General features: G+C 35.8%; 1 long non-coding RNA gene across 2 annotated transcripts in view; it reads right to left on the bottom strand.

Moving 5' to 3' along the window:
- The window catches only part of LOC141490969 (uncharacterized), a 43,978-nt gene that overhangs the window by 22,204 nt on the left and 1,127 nt on the right, over window positions 1–20,647 (bottom strand). Inside the window, exons 2-4 of one of the 2 annotated variants that reach the window (XR_012469410.1) lie at window positions 3,606–3,677; window positions 3,106–3,186; window positions 1,797–1,902 (exon numbers count right to left, since the gene is read on the bottom strand). This is a non-coding gene — a long non-coding RNA (uncharacterized LOC141490969). The remainder of the gene's footprint in view (window positions 1–1,796; window positions 1,903–3,105; window positions 3,187–3,605; window positions 3,678–20,647) is intronic. The other variant, XR_012469409.1, reaches the window with a different exon arrangement.

The raw sequence follows: 20,647 nt of genomic DNA, 5'->3' as shown, positions 1-20,647 counted from the left end.
CCTCTCCTAGGTCGATACACCAAAGAGATCAAATAAAAAGGAAAAGAACAACATCTCAAAAAAAAAAAATCCATAGCAATTCTTTTTTGTGGTGACAAAAAAATGGAAACGTAAGAAACACGATTAAAACAAGAATACTAACGACAGGAAGGATTTCTGGGTAAGTTTTCAGGAGCAGTTTCCCTGATCTGACTCTGACCCTGAGTCATGCAGAGGTATACATTGCCAGTACACTGGTGGCTTGCTCATGATACAAGGTCTCATCAAGTGTAGAAAGTCAGTGAGACTTCTCATAGGTCGTTTATCCATTTAAATTACTCACCCCCAAGTCAAGCTTGATCACCTTCTTGCAAACTGCAGTTATTAGGGATGACCATTTTGTTTTAAAATTAGACTGATTCTAGTAAAAATACAACTAGGAGAAATGGTAAGAGGATGTTGTTAACATATTGACACTGTCTGATGACTTTTGGGATACTTTTTTATATTAGGATCCATTAGTGGATATGTCCTGAAGTAACTCCATGTCTACTTCTTCTACAACATATGTTGTTTTTTCATGAATATTCATGCTAGCTAGAAGCAAGAAATCTCTGTTTTCTTTTCTAAGTGCCTACAAACCATCTGTCTAATAAGCCTTTGTAACTTTGTTGTTGAACAAGGTGGAGTAAATTGATCTGTTTCTGAAATTCAATTATTTTTTTCTGAAAATGAGGATACATTTGTTGATCTCATAGTGTTCACCTCTCAGTTTTCTTGATTTTTCTTTTTCTTTTTGTTTGATTTTTGCAAGGCAATAGGGTTAAGTGACACACTTGGGTAATTATTAAGTATCTGAGGTCACATTTGAACTCAGGTCCTCCTAATTCCAGAGCCAGTGCTCTGTGCCACCCAGGTGTCCCAAGATTTTGTTTTTTAAAGAGAAAAAACTAAAATATTTTATTGATGCTTTTTCTTGAATAAATCTTTGTCACTTCCCCAAGACTCCTCCTACCCCTTGCTTTGTACCATCCAGGGTGCTAGCTATGCCTCCTACCTTTATGCTGTCTATATATTTGATGAGCCTATTATTTATGTCCCAAATGTTCTCTCTCATACTCCCTTTCATAGTTTTTGTAAAGGAGATATACTTTGTTTGCAATGCTGCTCCCCAGACTACTCAGACAGACTACTTCTATTAATTCTATAACTTGCAACTTCATTAAATCTGCAGGGGGTGGGGGGTAATGACTATCTGATGGCATCAACAGGTATGCTGCTTGTTTACCTACAATCTGAAACTGGGAGCAGTTTCCCTCTTATGTCCCATAACTCAAAGAAATGGGCTTGGGGTTCATCTTGTCTTCCTCTTCATTTCTTAGTACATGGAACAGAGTCCCTACACCCAAAAGTTTGAGTCAAGGATTATGCGGGAGGTAGAATTCTAGACTGAATGTTGCTGACATCCCTGCAAAGGAAGTCCTGAGAAAGAAAGTGCCTAGACCCACGTCCAAGAGGGCTGTAGATTTGGAATTTGGTAGAACTGTGCTATATCTGAAAAGAGTTAATCAAAGAACCCAATTCCCCTCCTCTACCCAGAGATTAAAATGATATAGGGGGATTATACCATCAGGTGTTGGGAGAAATATTTGTATGTTTGTTCTGGTTGGGCTTTCAATAATTAAAAGAAATTGGAGCTCTATTGATAAAGAAACTATCCAAGAAAGAATGATTTTTTCTTATGGGACAGAGTCAAAAGTTTATAGTTTCTAGGAAGGCAAAATGGAAATCGACAACATTTTGAGGTGCCAGCTTACCTTACATATCTTGCAGCTTTTCCCTCATATTTCTGTCACAATTTGTATGTCATTCCAAGAAATCCTCTGAAATCTCTTCTCAGAAATCTTTGCCACCATTTCTGACCTTTATACAAATACACAGGAGTAAATCAAACTTCTGTTAGGTAATTAGGAGTCATATATCTTCCACATACAAGACTTGGTTGGAAGCCAGCTTATGCTTCGTTAACATTTCCTGTTCCTTATTTATGGTTGTCAGATATTGGTCAGAACACTCTTTGAACGTGGGAGATGAACCAGGATAAAGAAATACACACACACACACACACACACACACACACACACACACACACACACAGACATTTTTAATTTGTGACTGGAAAAAAATGTTTAGAGCAACCTTTGGATTGGCATTTGGGGAATAATTTTTTCTGGGTTTTTATGTGTTTGTTTTTGATTTTGATGTTCCTCCTGATTTGAAGTTCTCCATTTTGCTATGATTGGGTACTTTAATTGTTATATCTCTTGCATTGTTATATAAGAAAAACATGCATAATGGATGTTAACTCATTGGAGCATTGGGACAAAGCTTTCTAATTGAAAGCCTTTGAAAGACTCTTGCTAGTTGAAATGTTTCCTGTTTCTGAGGACAATGGCACTGAGTATAGCCTTAGCCACACTATCAAGGGGATGTTGTGATTAATACCCAATTTATTTTGTAGGGAGAAACAAATTCTGTCAATTGATTGCTAATCTCCATCTTTCAGACGAACCATCCACTCTGAGATCACCATTAAACTCTCTCTCTCTCTGTCTCTGAGAAAGCTAGCCATGTTGCTTCATTAACCTCCAATAATGCACACAAATAAGCATTCACACATCCATTTCAGGTTTATATCCTTCATTCTATATAATTCCCCTTAGATGAAGTAGCAGATCCCTTGCAACAGTACCAAAACCTGGATGTTCAATCCCTCTCTCAGTTTCTCATATGGGGATCTGGCAAGACATTTGCACAGAGATTTTGTCAGACTCAAGTAGTTCAACACTATTGTAGGGCAATCACCAAGTCAAACATGCTACAGAGCAAGCCATGGAAGGCCTTTTCTACATCCTGAGCTGTCAGTCACCATCCCCCCCCCCCCCCGGGGACCACAAGAACAGGACTACAGTTGCATAGCGACCAAAAGAAGAGGCATTTCCCCAAGACTCCTCTAATGGATGAGGACCGGATAAAAGATAAGAGGAAGGGGCAACAGAAGATCTTATGCATAAAGGTCCTCTCCTCAAATGTATACCAGGAAAATGTTGTACTAAGTGATGGTACCATAGTAGAAAGAACTCTTTCTGACTTGGAGAATAGCACTGCATGAAAAGGTATTCCTCCTTTACAAGAACTGATGAATCTCTGTAAAGAAATAAGAGAGAGAACATTTGGGACCTAAATAACAGGCTCATCAAACATGTAGATGGTGTAAAGGTAGGAATGATAGCTAATCTCATGAATGACTAAGTCAGGACCCAAAAGAATTTTGACATACTAAAGTATTGGACTGAATCGAATAGGATATGATAAGCACCGCCCCCCCCCCCAATATAGAATGAAGAAGACATGGTGAGACAGAAATTGCTTTGAAAAAGATCTGAGGTGTTGAGTGGACAATAAGCTCAATAGGAGACAGCAGCAGAATGTAGAAGCCCAAAAAAGCTAATGGAATTTTTATCTGAATTAGAACTTGTTACCAGAATAAAAAAGAAAAGACAAAAATCATAGGCAGGCAGACTACTACCTCCAAGAACATGTGGAGATATCATTCTGCTCCTTACCATCTGACCCTTCTTCTTCTTCTGATTAATAGTGCCTGTTCATGTGACACAGCAACTGCATATTCCACAAACCTGTAGAAGAAAAAGAGGAAAAAGTCAAGGGCAGAAGCATGGAATTTTCATCACATCAATCGCTATATCTCAGATGAAAGTTTGCCAAGACCTGTCCTTACTACTCATGTAACAGTGGCCTTGTTCAAGCAGACCTTTGGATCTTTGTATATGTGTGGCAAGAACATTTGCCAGAACCGAAATTTATTTAGCTTTGATTGGAGTTTAGATTCATGATAGAGTTCAATTACTCAGTAATTCATCAACATTAAAATATAGCATAATATCTACTTTGAAACTTTTAAATCATTTCAGAAAAGTTATTATTATTGGAAGACAGTTTATGAGAAAATATTTTGGAATTTGGTAGAACTGTGCAATTACTGAATAGTGTTAAGAGAAGTAGAACTGTGCTATATCTGAAGAGAGTTAAAAGAAGTAGATGTTAGTCAGAGTTCTTATGCTGATTATTTTTGAGTCATGAGCAGCCAATCAGTTTTCTTGAGCATCTCATCCACAGGGATAAGGACTGGACTGGTGATTTCACTAGATATCAGCATTTTCTCTACAGCTTAGCTTAGACAATTAGGTCTTAGAAAATTGACCATAGTACTAAAAGGTTGGATGAAATTGCCAAAATGTGAGGTGGCTAGGTGGCGCAGTGGATAAAGTACCAGCCCTCGAGTCAGGAGTACCTGGGTTCAAATCCGGTCTCAGACACTTAATAATTACCTAGCTGTGTGGCCTTGGGCAAGCCACTTAACCCCATTTGCCTTGCAAAAACATAAAAAAAGGAAATTGCAAAAATGTGTCCCACTAGGGTCATTTATCCCATTGCTTATAGAGATAATAATTCTTCCAGGGTGATGTTGAGAAAAGTGCTATGTACCTTTAAGCACCATATGAATGTGAGCTCCACAATTTCCACAGCCTTTGATTTCTTCTAGAATATAACCAATATATTTAAAGAGATCTTTTTCTTCTTTTACTTACTTCTGTGTATATTTAACACTTAAAAATATTAGAAAAATTATCCTATTTTCATCCATCTATTCATTCAATGACTTAGCTGGCACAGTGGATAGAACACTGACCTTGGAGTCAGGAGGATGGGAGTTAGAATCTGAACTCAGACACTTGACATTATCAGCTGTGTGATCTTGGGCAAGTCATTTAACTCTTGTTGTCTCACATCCAGGGCCATGTCCAATTGTCCTGATTCATATCTGGCTACTGAACCCATATGACTTTGGAAGAGAAAGCACAGAAACCCCCTCACTCAAATCTAGTTCATGTGCTTGTCATGGCATCACTTTCCTGATGTTGTGGTCTTCTTTGAAAATGAAAATTAACATTACCTTTAATCATATTATAAATTTTACAATCATCTACAGAAACAGATAAATAATTTAGATAACAAATAATTAAATTAATGATGTACCTGGAGGGAGTCTCCCTCCTTCAAACTTGAACAAGGGTCCACCCTGACAAGCTACCCCATGTCCAACATATTTCATGGGTTCACAACTGCATCAAACCATTACTAATGACCCTTTCTTCCCATGGATGTTTACTTTTAATAGTAATTCATAAGATAAGATTAACTCAAAATATAGGTATTTCAATCAATAGACCTTTATAAAGCACTGACTGGTACCAGACCAGTGAAAAGTGAAATGCCACTGTAAAAAAAAGTAACAAAAATAATCTCCTCCATAGAATTTTGCAACTCATCAGTTTAAAGAATGGAAACATTTCAGGAACATATGCTGATAGTCATATATGTAAGAAACATGTGAAGCAGCTATGTGGTGCAATGGATAGAGCATTGGCCATGAAGTCAGGAGGACGGGAGTTCAAATTTGACCTCAGACACTTGACTCTTACTAGCTGTGTGACTTTGGGCAGGTCACTTAACCCTGACAGCCTCAAATCCAGGTCCATCTCCAGTCCTGATTCCTATCTGGCCACTGGCCCCAGATAGTTCTAGACTAGAGATTGAAGTTAATGGCATAGCACAATCTCCCTCTCACTCAAATTTGTTTCATGTACTTGTCATGGCATCCTCTCCCTGATGTAATGATCCTCTTCAAGAACAAAGGACAAACATCATCAAGAAACATGCGTGGCCAAAGTGTATATGTGCGTATGTATGTATATGCTATAATATAAAATAAATATAAAATATAAATAAAACATAACGTAAAATATAATATTTCTAATATATATATGGAATGCATGTTGATAGTCATGTATGTAAGAAACCCATGGTCAAGGTATAAATCAGGAACTCATATTGATACTCATATATGTGAGAAACATGTGTATCCAAGGATATATACATGTATGTATGTATGTATGTTTATAGAAAAGTAACTGAAGCCTACTTCTGGTAATTTGAGCCAATTTCATTGGGTCTGCCCCCTCCTCCTCTCCCAAGGCACACTCTCTCTGCTGGTAGTTTGGATGTGAGATGTTTGTCACTGTTAACCATGATACCAAGCCTCTACTGAGTCTCATAAGTTCATGATTTACCTGGGTTCCATTGATCTCGTGTTCACTCTCTGGCTTTCTCCTCCTGAGCACAAAGTTGATTATCTCTTCTTCCAGAGTTTGCATTCATCTGAAGTCCTTTATTAGCTAAGGTGCTCCCTTTTCATCACTGATATTTTAGTTTAACAAGCAGAGGTTTAAGCTCCAGTTTACTTCTCAATATAACTTAATGATTTAATATAAATTAGGGGTAGAGGAAAGGACAATGAATAAAGTTTCTTTAGTGAATGATTTCCAATCTTGCCTTTTATTTTAATGTTTTGTTTTAAATTATTACCTATATGTATTTTCCTGAACTCGAACCCTCCTTGGCCCCCCTCAGTCTCATAAACAATATAAATTAGAAGCAAAATCTTACGTAAAATTCTTATTAGTTAACAAAGTAGAACCAAATGAAAAATTGGGGTTTTTTCCGGTGTACCTATGGAAGTCTAGTTGAGATTGTCATTTCTAGTTACACATTCTTCCTTTCCTTTATTTTAACAGTCAAATCAGTTATTTTTCATGTTCTGCTGATCTAACTTTGCATCATTTCATATTTATGTGTTTTTCATATTTGAAGGTTTATGGTATTTCAAAATTCCATTATATTAATGAGATATTGATAATATTAGAAAATATTCAGCCATCCTTCCAATTGTTGAATGTTGGCTATTTAGCTTTTTTGGTTATTTTAAAATAGCTGTATACATTTTTATCCACATAGATACTTTTTAAAGGAATTTTTATTACATTTTCTGGGTGATGCCTTTGCAATGGTTCATATTACCATATTGTTCTCTAAAAATCTCACACTTATCTAAAATATCACCTTTATGTTTATAGGACCAATTTCCCCTCAGCTTCAACATTTGATGTTTATTTTTCTTCTCTTTTTTTATTTGGTTTTTGCAAGGCAATGGGGTTAAGTTACTTTCCCAAGGTCACACAGCTAGGTAATTATTAAGTGTCTGAAAGTGGATCTGAACTCAGGTACTCCTGACTCTAGGGCTGGTGCTCTATTCACTGTGCCACCTAGTTGCCCCTATTTTCCCTTTTTAATGGAAATGAAGGTATACCTTTAGGTTGTTATTTTACATTTATATGATTATTAGTGGATTGAAGTATCTTTTCATCTTATTGGCAAATGTTTACATTTATGTCTTTTCACAATTACTACATTTGACAATATATTAATCTTAGAGAAATCAGTTTATTATAGATCTTACATCAGATTCTATATGATAGATTTACTACATTTTCCTAATTGATTTATTGTATAGATATTGCTTTTTGTTATACAAAAGCATTTTATCTTTGTATAAAATGAAGTACATTAATTTTTGTCTCAAATCTTTTTTCCTATTGCTTGACTAAAATAACCTCTTCAATAGCTGAAACAAATATATTAGTACTTTTTTTCTAGTTTTTTTTTCAATTTTTAGATATGGGTTCAACTAGAATTTATTGTGATACTATTTAATTTGGAATCAAACTATTATTTTTAGCCATACAGCTGTCCAGTTTTCCCAGTAATTTTTATTTGGATAATGGTTCCATTTACCAGAAAGCTTAAAGTATAGGTTTGTCAAACACCATATATTTTAGGTTTCCTCATTCTGTCCATTCATTCACTTCTCTGTGTAGTTCTAGTATTAACTTTTATAATTACTGATTTCTAACACATTTTAATATTTATGGTAAATTTTGAACAGTAAACTTGCTAGTCAACCACTGAAAACATTTTGGAATAGTTTTTTCTTTATCAGTTTCTTTTTGTATTTATTGGTAGTAAATAGAAACAAATATTTGTTAGGTTTATCTTATATCTCTCTATTTTATTAAAGTCAAATCCCATCTGACTCTTCAAGACTCCATTTAGATTTTCTTGGCAAAGGTATTGTAGTGGTTTGGCATTTCCTTTGAGGTATGCAGGATTAAGTGATTTGCCCATATTCACACAATTAGAAAATGATTGAGGTAAAATTTGAACTCAGAAAGTGAGTCTTTTAATTTCAAGGCCATCAACTTTATCCAATGTGACACCTAGATGCTCTGACTCCTTGGGGGATAATCGAACCTCCAAATCCCTTGTAACAAATGGGGATACTCACCCCTAGACTAAGGAGGAGCTCATATTGGGTCATACATTTTTGGTGGATTGTCTTATGGTTTACAAATATTTTCTAGAAAGAGATGGGTGAAATGTTTGCAATAAATCTATAAGATAAAATCTGACATTCAGAATCTTAAAAATCAAAATAAAACAAATGAAACAAATATGATACATTCCTCTAAGACTAATAATACATTCTTTCCAATGGGGTAATTTGTCAGAAAAAAAATGATCAGATATTTTCCTAAGGGGGAATAACCCAAGAAGAAGCTTAAATTCCCTGGAGATCAGATAAATGCAAATCAATAACCTTCAGATAAAACCTCATGCCCATTAGGAAAAAAAGATGGAGGGAAGCTATCAACATACTATACTTTATAAATTGCCTATGATTTATAGAGATATCATGGGAGATATTTTACTTTCTTCTTAGTTAATACTTATACCTGGGCCCAGTCTTCTGACCAAATACTATGCCCTTAGGATGTCCAGTCTTTTCCATTATCTGAATTCTTTTTTTAAATGTGCTGCTGCCCCCAAATAAAGTATTAATTCCTTGAAAGCGAGGAATGGATTTTCTCTTGGTATCTTCAGTACTTAGCATAATCCTTGGTAAGCACTTACTATAGGCTCTTCATTAATTTTCTGTTCATGTTTTATTGCTGCTAGAATGGTTTCTAAAAATTATGTTAACTAGGAATCTCAAGAATGGACAGTTCTGGAGCTTTTGATGTCCAGCCAAGATGGTGGAAAGAAGCCAGGCACTGTGCTAAGGTCTCCTGATCTTCCCTCATATAGAATAGGGTTAACAGAAATCCAATTGACAAAACCCAGAAAAAGAAGCTAGGAGAAGAACATCTACCTCAAGGTTTGTCTTCAGGGATCATGGACAAGGCAGGGGTGAGCAAAGAGCCAGCAGGGACAGAGGGGTGAGAACCAGACTAGCCTAGGATCAGCTGAGGAAGGGTTGACTGTGGGAGCTGTGGTCCAGGAACCAACTAGGGCACAGAGGCATTGACTGTGAGACTGATGGTCTGGGGTGCTCTAGCTGGATTGGATGGTGAGTAGAGAGTTGCAGACATTGATCCACTGGGCTCTGCTGGTCTGGAGAACCACAGGCTCCATACCTTCATTTCAGCTGAACCCTCTTCCCAGAACAAACACAGTAATGGCCTCCCACACCCCCAGGCTCAGGAAGCAGAGCTCCTACAACTGATCAAGGAGAGTAATTATCTTACCTCAGGGTGCAGCCCACATTGAACAGCCCCTGCCCAGCCCAACAGGCCCAGGGAGAGGGCCTCAAATCAAGGTCACAGACACTCCAAAGAAAGCAACCAGCACCCTCTACTGGCCAGTCCACTTAGAATTATAAAACTCAGTAAGTAAAGTCTCTAGCCCCCTTATTGGCTGACCCATGTGGAGTTATTAAACACAGTGAGCTAAGCCTCTAGAGATTCCAACACCAAACCTCTGTGCACCAACCCCTCCCCCAACACAAGATCTTAGGAAAATGAAGAAAGGCCAGTAAAAGGGGGAGAATCCATAGAAAAATTCTTAGAAGGTAAAGACCCTAACTCAGAGAGATCTAGAACCTCTCAGGAGAATATGATCTGGTCTCTAGCCCAGAAAGACTTCCTTGAAGAAATCAGGAAAGAGTTTGAAAATTAACTGGAGGGCAGTTAGGTGATGCAATGGATAGAGCACCGGCCCTGGAGTCAGGAATTCCTGAGTTCAAATCTGGCCTCAGACACTTAATAATTACCTAGCTGTGTGGCCTTAGGCAATCCACTTGACCCCGTTTGCTTTGCAAAAACCTACAAAAAAATCAATTGGAAAATTTGGAAGAGAAAATTAACACCTTGCAACAAGAAAACAAATCCTTGGAAATGGCAATTGGACAAATGCAAACAGGAAATAATTCTCTCAAAACTACAATTGATCAAATGGAAAACTCCTTCAAAATAGAATTGACCAATTGGAAAAAGAGTTGCAAAAGATAAATGAAGAAAATTCTTCTCCAAAAAAAAAAGAATGTAGTCCGTTAAACAAAACAAAAAAAAAAAATCAAAAAAATAGAAGAAAATGTAAAATACCTCATCAACAAAACCACTACCTTGAGAATAGAACCAAGAAAGACAACTTACGAATTATTGGGTTTCCTAAAAATATTGAAGAGGAAAAAAGATTGGACTTAATATTACAGGATTTAGTGATGGAAAATTGCCCAGAAGGCAAAATAGTTATTGAAAGAATACATCAATCCACTCTGAAAAGGGATCCCAAAATGAAAGCACCAAGGAATAGTGTGGCTAAATTCCAGAATTATCAGATAAAAGAGAAAATCCTGCAAGCAGCCAGAAAGAAACAATCTAGACACCAAAGAGCCACAGTAAGGATTACATAGTACCTGACTGCATCAACATTAAGGGACTGAAGGGACGGAGAGCAAGAGAGCTTGGAATGCAGCCAAGAATTCACTATCTGGCAAAACTGAACCCTCTCTGCCAAGGGAAAAGATGGACATTTAATTAAATAGGAGACTTTCAACTTTTCCTGATGAAAAGACCAGAGCTAAATAGAAAATTTGGACTTCAAACAAGAGACTCAAGAGACACATGAAAAAAGGTTAAACAAAAGGGGGGGGGTGGTAAAGGAAAAAACTGCTATCCAATAAGATGAAACTGGCTATATCCCTACCTGGGAAAAAAGATTCTCATAACTCTTTGAGAATTGTAACTTCATTAGAGAGAATATACTCAGCTGTAAGTGATGGACACTCATGACTTTTCTGTGACTTAGAGCGAATGATTTAAAAATAATATCTCCTTAAAAAGGGGTACAGTAAAGAGAGATGAGGATGGAGGAGATTAAATGGAATAAAACTCAATACATTAAGAGGTACAAAGGACCTATTGCAATAGAGGGGAAGAAGGGAGGAGGTGAAAACTGACTGAATCATACTCTCATCAGTTTTGCCTTAAAGTTAACATACATACACTCAGTTAAGGAACTTATATTAGGGGCAGCTATATAACACAATGGATAGAGCACTGGCCCTGGAGTCAGAAGGACCTGAGTTCAAATCTGATCTCAGATACATAATAATTACATAGCTCTGTGACTTTGGGCAAGTCACTTAACACCACTGCCCTGCAAAAAAAGAAACATATCATACTTTTCAAATATTAAAAGGGAAAACTGGAGGGGGAGGAAAAGGGGAACTAACAGAAGGAAGGGAAGGAAGAAGGGGCAAAGGGAAAGGGGAAACAAAGGGGAGGGGTTGGATATAGGGGGGCAAACACACTGAAGGTGGTGATATTCAGAAACAAAATACTGGAGAATATGTATAAAGTGAAAAGGGGGATAATACAGAGGGAGATAGCATGGAAGGCAATAAAGAGTAAGTAATTATAACTTTGAATGTGAATGAGATGAACTCTCCCTTAAAATATAAGCGAATAGCATAGTGGATTAAAAACTATGCTGCTTACAAAAACTCATATGAAGCAGAAAGATACATATAGAGTAAAGGTAAAAGGTTGGAGCAAAATATATTTTGAGTCAGCTGAAGTGATGAAAAAAGCAGGGGTAGTAATCTTCATCTCAGACAAAGCAGTTGCAAAAATAGATCTCATTAAAAGAAATAAGGAAGGAAACTATATCCTCCAAAAAAGGTTCCATAGACAATAAAGTAATTTCAATACTAAATATGTATGCACCAAATGATATAGCATCCAAATTCTTAGAGAAGAAGTTGAATGAGTTACAGAAAAACATAGACAGCAAAACTCTACTGGTGGGAGACCTCAACCTCCCACTCTCAGATCTAACCATAAAATAAACAAGAAGGAAGTTAAGGAGGTAAATAGAGTATTAGAAAAACCTAGACATGATAGAGCTATGGAGGAAATTAAATAGGGATAGAAAGGAAGATATTTTTTCTGCAGTACATGGCACTCATAAACCTTCAACATTTCTATATATGACTAGCAAGATGCAGCAGAAAGAGCTAGAAAGGGAAATTCCATTCAAAGTAACTTCAGACAATATAAAATACCTGGGAGTCTACCTCTCAAGGCAGACTCAGAAACTTTTTGAAAACAATTACAAAACACTTAACACTCAAATAAAATCAGAATTAAATAACTGGGCAAATATCAACTGCTCATGGATAGGCTGAGCAAATATAATAAAAATGACAATTCCACCTAAATTAAACTACTTATTTAGTGTCCTACTAATCAAAATTCCAAAAAAATTATATTGATGAGTTAGAAAAAATTTTAAGTAAATTCATATGGAGAAATAGTCAAGAATTTCCAAGGATTCAATGAAAAAAGTGCAAAAGAAGGTGGCTTAGACCTACCAGATCTAAAATTATATTATAAAGCATCAGTCATCAAAACTGTATGGTATTGGCTAAGAAATAGAGTGATAGACCAGTGGAATAGACTAGGTGCAATAGTAGGAAATGATTATAGTAATCTGCTGTTTGATAAACCCAAAGAGTCGAGCTATTGCGATAAAAACTCTTTCTTTGGTAAAAAAAACTTCTGGGAAAATTGGAAGTTAATATGGCAGAAATTTGGATTAGACCAATGCCTCACACCTTATACCAAGATGTGATCAAAATGGATACAGGATTTAGACATAAACAATTTTATGAGCAAACTAGGAGATCAAGGAATAGTCCTGTCAGATCTATGGAAAGGGAAGCAGTTTATGCCAGGGAAGAGATGGAGAACATCATTAAAAATAAACTAGATAATTTTGATTACATTAAATTACAAACTTTTGCACAGACAAAACCACTGTAACCAAGATCAAAAGAAATATAGCAAATTGGGAAAATTTTTACAGCTAATATTTCTGACAAAGGACTCATTTCTAAAATATACAGAGAACTAAGTGAAATTTAAAAAAAAAAAAAAACTAGATATTCCCTAATAGACAAATCATCAAAGGATATGCAAAGTCAATTTACAGATGAGGAAACCAAAGCTATCCATAGTCATGTGAAAAACTGCTCTAAATCACTATATTAGAGAAATGCAAATTAAAGCACCACTTTACATCTCTCAGACTGGCCTATATGACCAGAAAGGACAATGATCAATGTTTAAAGGGATGTGGGAAATGCAGGACACTGATACAACTTTCGTGGAGCTGTGAACTCATCCAACCTTTCTGGACAGCGATTTGGAATTATGCCCAAAGGGCAATAAAAATGTGCATACCCTTTGATTCAGGAATACCACTACTGGGTCTATACCCAGAAGAGATCATGAAAAAGGGTAAAAACATCACTTGTACAAAAATATTCATAGCAGCCCTGTTTGTGGTGGCAAAGAACTAGAAATTGAGTAAATGTCCATCAATTGGGGAATGGCTGAACAAATTGTGGTATAGGTACATTATGGAACACTATTAGAAATCAGTATGGATGGGAATTCAAGGAAACCTAGAAAGATTTGCATGAACTGATGCTGAGTGAGATGAACAGAACCAAGAGACCCTTGTACACCCTAACAGCAACATGGGGTTGATGATCAACCTTGATGGACTTGATCATACCATCAGTGCAACAATCAGGCACAATTTGGGGGTACCTGTGATGGAGAATACCATCTGTATCCAGTGAAAGAATTGTGGAGTTTGAACAAAGGCCAAAGACTATTACCTTTAATTTAAAAAAACATTCTCTTATATAATTTTTCTATCTCTTATACTTTATTTTTTTTCCTTAAGGATATGATTTCTCTCTCATCACAGTCAACTTAGATCAATGTATACCATGGAAATAATATAAAGACTAACAGACTGCCTTATGTGGGGGGGTGGGGGTAGGGAAGGAGGATTGGGGAGAATTGTAAAATCAAAATAAATAAATTTAAAAAAAGAATCGATAGCAATGTTTAACAAAAGTTTTACTAGAAATGTTTTTAGTGTTTTAGTATATATAACCTTACTTAATAGTTTCAAATATATATTTTTATCCTAACAGGGAAATACTCTTGTCTTGAAAAAAGTTTTATCATAAGTACCATTTTATTGAAGAATTTCTATTCAGCCAGTGGCATGACATTTTAGTCTTTATTCTTTTCTTCTTTTCAATATGGCTTATTATTTATATTTCCTGTTACTAAATCATTCTTAAATTGTAATGGTTCTTAAACCCTATTTGATCCTAGTGCATATTTTTGTGTACTATTATATCCTATTTAGAAGTATTTATTTTCCATTTTCATAAGTTTATTAATTATATTGAACAAAAATTTTCTTTTTCAGCTTTGTGAGAGTTCAGTTTAGGGGGCCAAAACTGCAAAAAGTGTTCTATAAGTCTTAAACAGATTTAAAAATCTGTTAACATAAAGTTCTTTAATAACAGAAATTATATCTATCAATAATTTAGTATTTCCCTCTTGGAAGTAACTGGGTGACTTAAGCATCTTTATTATGTTTTAAAACAGTCTAGTCTATTGAACAAATGAGTCATTTATCCTATAGCATTTTAGTAAAAGAAAATGCTTGTGATCTTTTTGTATTGTTTGGGCCTATTGTATTGTATATCTTCATTTTTTTCTTTTCAGAGATGATGTTTACGTGGCTTTATAAATGTAAAGATTTTTTAAAAAACATGGGTCTTAACTTTGGTAAAGATATCAATTTGATGAGTAATTTTGTAATTAGTAATTTAGCAACTAGTAATTAGGAAGATTACTATTGGTAATTCTTTTTCATTTTAATTGATTGGTTTTCCAATTGTCCATTTTTTCATTATTCATGATCTTTTTCAAAAAATGGTATTAATTAATTATAGTTTGATTTCATTCTGTATTTCTGTGCTTGTTTCTAGCTTTTTTTGGATTTGTGATTCTTTTATTCATTCATTTATTTATTTTTCATTTTATTTATTTATTGACACATTACTAATATAGTCTTGTTATAAAAGTAAACAAATCCCCCTTCCCCCACAAAAATAGAAAAGACTCACGAAAAATAAAGTGAGAGCAAAAAAAAATTGTGTTTCAGTCTGTGTTCAGATACCATCAGCTCTGTCTCTGGGATGGATCACATTCTTAATCATGTCCTTCAGAGAAGTTGCTTCCACATTTTTTCCCACAGTTGTTATTGCTAATTGTAGTTCCCTCCATTCATTCCTCCCCACTCCCATTTATTCTATTCTTTCTCCTTTCACTCTGTCCCTCCTCAAAAGTATACTATGGGGCAGCCAAGTAGAACAGCAGACAGAGCACAATCCCTGGAGCCAAGAGGACCTGAGCCCAAATTTGGTCTCAGACACCCAACAACCACTCAGCCCTGTGACCCTGGGCAAGCCACTCAACCTGACCACCCTGCAAAAAAAAAAAAGCGTTTTGTATCTGACTATCCTGTCCCATGACCTTCCCTCTCCTCTATAACCTATACTCCCCCTCCTCTTCCCCTGTCCCCTTTCTCCAATCCCCTTTCTCTCCTTTTTCCTCTAGGGTAAAAGATTTCTATATCCTATTATGTGTATATTTTATTTCCTCTCTGAGTCATTTCTGATGAGAATAAAGGCTCTCTCATTTCCCTTTCCCCTTCCCCCTTCCACTCCATTGAAAAAGTTTTTTCTTAACTCTTTTACATGAAATATCTTAGCCCATTCTACTTCTCCTTTCCCTTTCTCACAGTACATTCCTTTTTCACCCATTGACTCCATCTTTATAATACATTATACCTTCATATTCAGCTCTCTACTGTACCTTGTCTATATATGCTTCTTCTAAACTGCTCCATTAATTGAGATGGGCTCATAAGAGTTATCAGTATCATCTTACCATGCAGAAATCCAAGTAATTCAACATCAATAATTCCTCATAATTAGCCCTTCCTATCCAACCCCCTTGATGCTTCTGCTGGCTCCTGTACTTGGAGATCAAACTTTCTGCTCAGCTCTGACCATTTCAATAGGAAAATGTGAAATTCCCTTATTTCATTAACTTTCCATCTTTTTCCCCTGGAAAAGGATGTTTAGTTTTGCTGGGTAGTTGATTCTTGGTTATAATCCAAGCTCTTTTGACATCTGGAATATCATATTCCAATCTCTACAAGCCCTTAATGTAGTTTCTACTAAGTCCTGTTAGAATCCTGATTGCCACATCACAATATTTGAGTTCTTTCTTTTTGGCTTCTTGTAATATTTTCTCTTTGACTTGACATAGTACCAAGTGCCTGAAGCCAAATTTGAACTCATATCCTCCTGACTCCAGAGTCAGTGTTCCGTCCTCTGTGTCATCTAGCTGCTCCAACCTCTATTTCTCAGAGAGCTGGTTATATTGCTTTACTGATCCCCTCATGTAACATATTGCAGAGGATTTAAACAGAATATAAGGCATGAGTAAGTTAATTGGTACCCTGCATCCTGTGGCAGTGTACTGCCCTCATTCTACATAATTCCTCTTATATGAGGTAGCAGACCCCAGTAACCATACCTAAACTAGGAAGTTCAATCCCTCACTTTAGTTCCTTGCTGGGGACCCAGCAAGGCATTTATCAAGAATTTTTCCCTTCAATTAAAAAAGCCTCTCTAAATCATTGTCCAGGCTGTTGAAAAGTGATTTGGGACTTCAAAGTAATTCTAATGGTCTCTCCTTACCTGATAAGGTAAGGTCCTTCTGTCCCATGATAGTGTACCTTGTACTTGACCTTGGCTTCCTTCAATTATTGACTTTCAAAGTTATTTTTATAAGGTTGTATTTTTGTATTAATTGTGAAATCAATTCACTCTGCTTCAGTTCATGAAATCTCTCTAGAATACAAATTAACTTTTAACACATATATAACCTTGTGATAGTATTTCATATAATTCCAGCTTTAAGCTATTTGCTAATCTCATACCTCATTTAGACACTATGTTCTAACAGTGAAAAAAACTTAGATATGTCCCTATAAACTAGAGGCTATATGGTTTGAATGCTATCTGGTTCTTGTGACAACTGTACATCTTCCAATGTAATCTGCTTGAACAATTGGACATTCTGAACTTCCTATTCCGATGTGGTAAGATTTTTCCAGAACTTGAAGTTATTCCTGAGATAATCATCTTTGAGTTTTTATTTAGTCATAAAGAAAACAAAGGCACAATGTATTTTTTCAAAGACAGTAACTCTGGAATTTGGGGGTATAGTAACTCCTAATCAGTAATACAGAAATAGGATTGACTTCCGCTGTCTCTAAACCACAGACAATTCTTTGCCTCTAAATTCTGCCCCCACACATTTTTCCCATCAATTTTCAATCTGAGAGTAGCCTGACTGCCCAAGGCAACCTGTCAGGTAGGCCTCTCCCATCAAATCCTAAAAAGTTTCATTTCACAGTTTCTTAGATTAGATTTTCAACATTTTTCAGATATAAGGAATTGAAATTTTTCAAGTAGGTCAGAATGCCAAGTTGTTAATCGATGACTATAGGAAACAATGGGAATTAAGTAAGTAGGCATAGAAAGAACTTTATTTTCTTTTTTTTTGAATGTTACCATCTGGAGTATAAGGAAATCACAGAGTTCTCAGAAAAGCATGGATAGAATTTCATAAATGGTAAGTAATGCCCAGGTAAGAAAGAGAAAAGGGAACCAGAAAGGGAAGAGAGGACTGAATGTCAATGATCCAACAGAACAGAGACAGGGTCCTCACTACTCTTTGAAACTTAGAGCAGGACCCTTTCTAGTTTTGATAAAGTTGATCAACCACTTGTTTTGATAGAGTTCCCAAAAGATGTCTGTTTAATACTCCTTTTAGTAATCCAGGGGCAACCCTGAGTGGTTGAGGATTCTCTAGATATTGCTTATGAACCTGCATTGGTATGCTTCCCATTTCAATCAGCTAGTACATATCAATTAACTTTTAGCAAAGAACATTCACTAAAGTGGCATAGTTAGAACAGATCATATAAATATTGCCCCCCCCAAAAAAATTCTGGAACATATTCTGCCATAAGTATACCAAGGTCAATAGGGAAAAAGTGGGTTCAAACACAGAATTCTATGATGATGAGCATACATTAATGTGATGAGAATATTTCTGTTGACTAGAATGTTCTTTTTTGAGGTCATATGTCACATTCTGTTTTGCTGCAAAAAAGGTTGCATCATTCCTTGGTTGGAAATGTTGTTATTTGTATATATTCAGACTATCTCTCTCTCTCTGTGTGTTTCTGAATAAATATATTCCTTCTTCTTTAGATATTTTCTTGTCTTCCCCAGTGACCCTTCTTCTTACTCTTACAATTAGTATTCTCCAAGGCTCCATCCTCAATCCTTTTCTCAGACTCTGGAAATAGTTTCCCCCTTTTAATGATGGGGAAGACCCATATGATCACAGATCTGAGGCTGGAAGGGACCTTAAAGAGCACCTGGCTCAATGTTTTTATTTAATAAAGAAATACTCAAGGAAAGATTGATCTCAAGTGTATCCAAGTCACACTTATTCTATAATGGAAGCTTCCTGGACAGATGTGAATAGAATCTGGAGAACACTATAGGCTGCATGCAGTACATTTGTTCTCATGACAAATTATATTCACATGAGAGTTCTATTCCTTACCTTAGTACTTCAAGTTCTCGAAATTTCTGAAGAATTTGTTCTTTTGTGAAAATTAAAGCCTCTCTAAAAATCAAAGGGTAATAAATAAAATTGACTGTGCTTATTTGAGAAGAAGAAGAAAAGGGATCTAAACTTCTTGGCTCCTAGAAGTAGTAAAGTCTAGGGGCTTGCTTGATTAAATATTTAAATCCCATTGTGAAGTCATTGCCTTAAAGATTGATGACAATTGTCTAATCTGATATTCTTTAAGATGGAATTAATATTTCTTGAGCAATTATAGAAGTTTGTCTCATAACCTTTAACTAAAGGTTATAAAATGCAGTCTGCTATGTAAGGCCTGTCTCCTCAATGTTGACTACACCTGTGTCAATACTATCTGGTTATCACAAAGTTAGTACGTGATCAACAAACTTTTAGATGAGACATCTTGGATGAGCAGAGAGAAAATCCTATTGTTGTTTGTAAACATTTACTCTTCAGTATAAGCGGAATTCTTGTCAATAAGAATTTTCAGTAAATATTATAAGATTTGAGAGAAATATATTTTTTAAAACCATGCCATCTATGTGAAATCTCATTGGTTGGCCACCTAAAGTTTTACTGCTCATTATCTAAATTGTATAAAAATTCCCCAAAATGTTGGGTCAAGGTTGCCATCCACCAATGGATTTTGGTAAGATCCTAGAGAATTAAATTTCATTTATAAAACTAACTTTGTTGTTTTGTTTTAGCCAAAGGGAAATTATGGTTAAGAGAAGTGGATTATGAATTTAAAAATTCATTCTCCTACTTTCTAGCACTAGTAGAAGCAACCCAGCAGATTGAAGGATATAATAAACTAATAGAACTTAATCCAGTGTCCTTTAACAACAAAGTCTAGTATTATAACACTGTCACCAGGAGAATGACCTCATTAATGTCTATCCTTCACTCCTCCTGTTCATTTCCAATTACATTTTCTTCCTCTTATAATCCTTTCTAAAACAAAAAATAATATTGCTTCATATAAGTGAGTTGTTCACCAGGAGGAGCTAAAATGTTTTAGGTTTAATTTTTCAGTGGCTGCATTTATGCTTTGAGACTCCAAGGCCCATATCCTGACATGCTGGCAAAATCTGAAGAGTACTTAAGAATTTATAGAATCAAATAGAGGAGGCCCTGGGAACCTAGAACAGGAGATCTGCAGCAGCTACTGCCACAGCCCATATAATGCTCTGTAATGTATAGGAAAAAGGTTTGTGAGGTCATCTGCAGAATAAAACAAAAAAGTTTGGGTGGCTTGCTTGGATGATTTTTATAATAATTTTATAAGTGTAATTATCTTACCTGAAGAGAGTTGCCTTCTTTAAAAATTTCACTTTAGACATGTCTGTAGTAATATCTTTCTTTCCTTTTTCCATCATTTGTATTTCCTCCTTTTTTCTACTTCCCAAACTCATCCCCCTTTCAGAGTCATATCTTAAAACAAGTGACCTTTCTTTTCTGGCTAAATAGAGAAAGGATATCCCTTAGACACATCACACAGGCCTGTCAAATATTCACATAAAAACTAGATCATATTCATTTGCAAACCACTAATGTGCTACACACATGAAGACAGATGAACACAATATAAGAAGAATCAGTAATAATCCAACACTCAATTCAACCTAAAGCACCCAGGAAAATATAGCTGCTGTCTTGTGTAGCCCTCTTACACTACCCAGACAAATTTAAGGAAGTTCTTTCTGTCTCCATATCGCATACTTGCTGAGAGGGAA

Source organism: Macrotis lagotis, chromosome 6 (assembly GCF_037893015.1).
Source record: "Macrotis lagotis isolate mMagLag1 chromosome 6, bilby.v1.9.chrom.fasta, whole genome shotgun sequence".
NCBI classification, from domain to species: domain Eukaryota; kingdom Metazoa; phylum Chordata; class Mammalia; order Peramelemorphia; family Peramelidae; genus Macrotis; species Macrotis lagotis.
The sequence above is the reverse complement of the archived record's forward strand: the minus strand, read 5'-3'. Positions and strand labels throughout refer to the sequence as shown.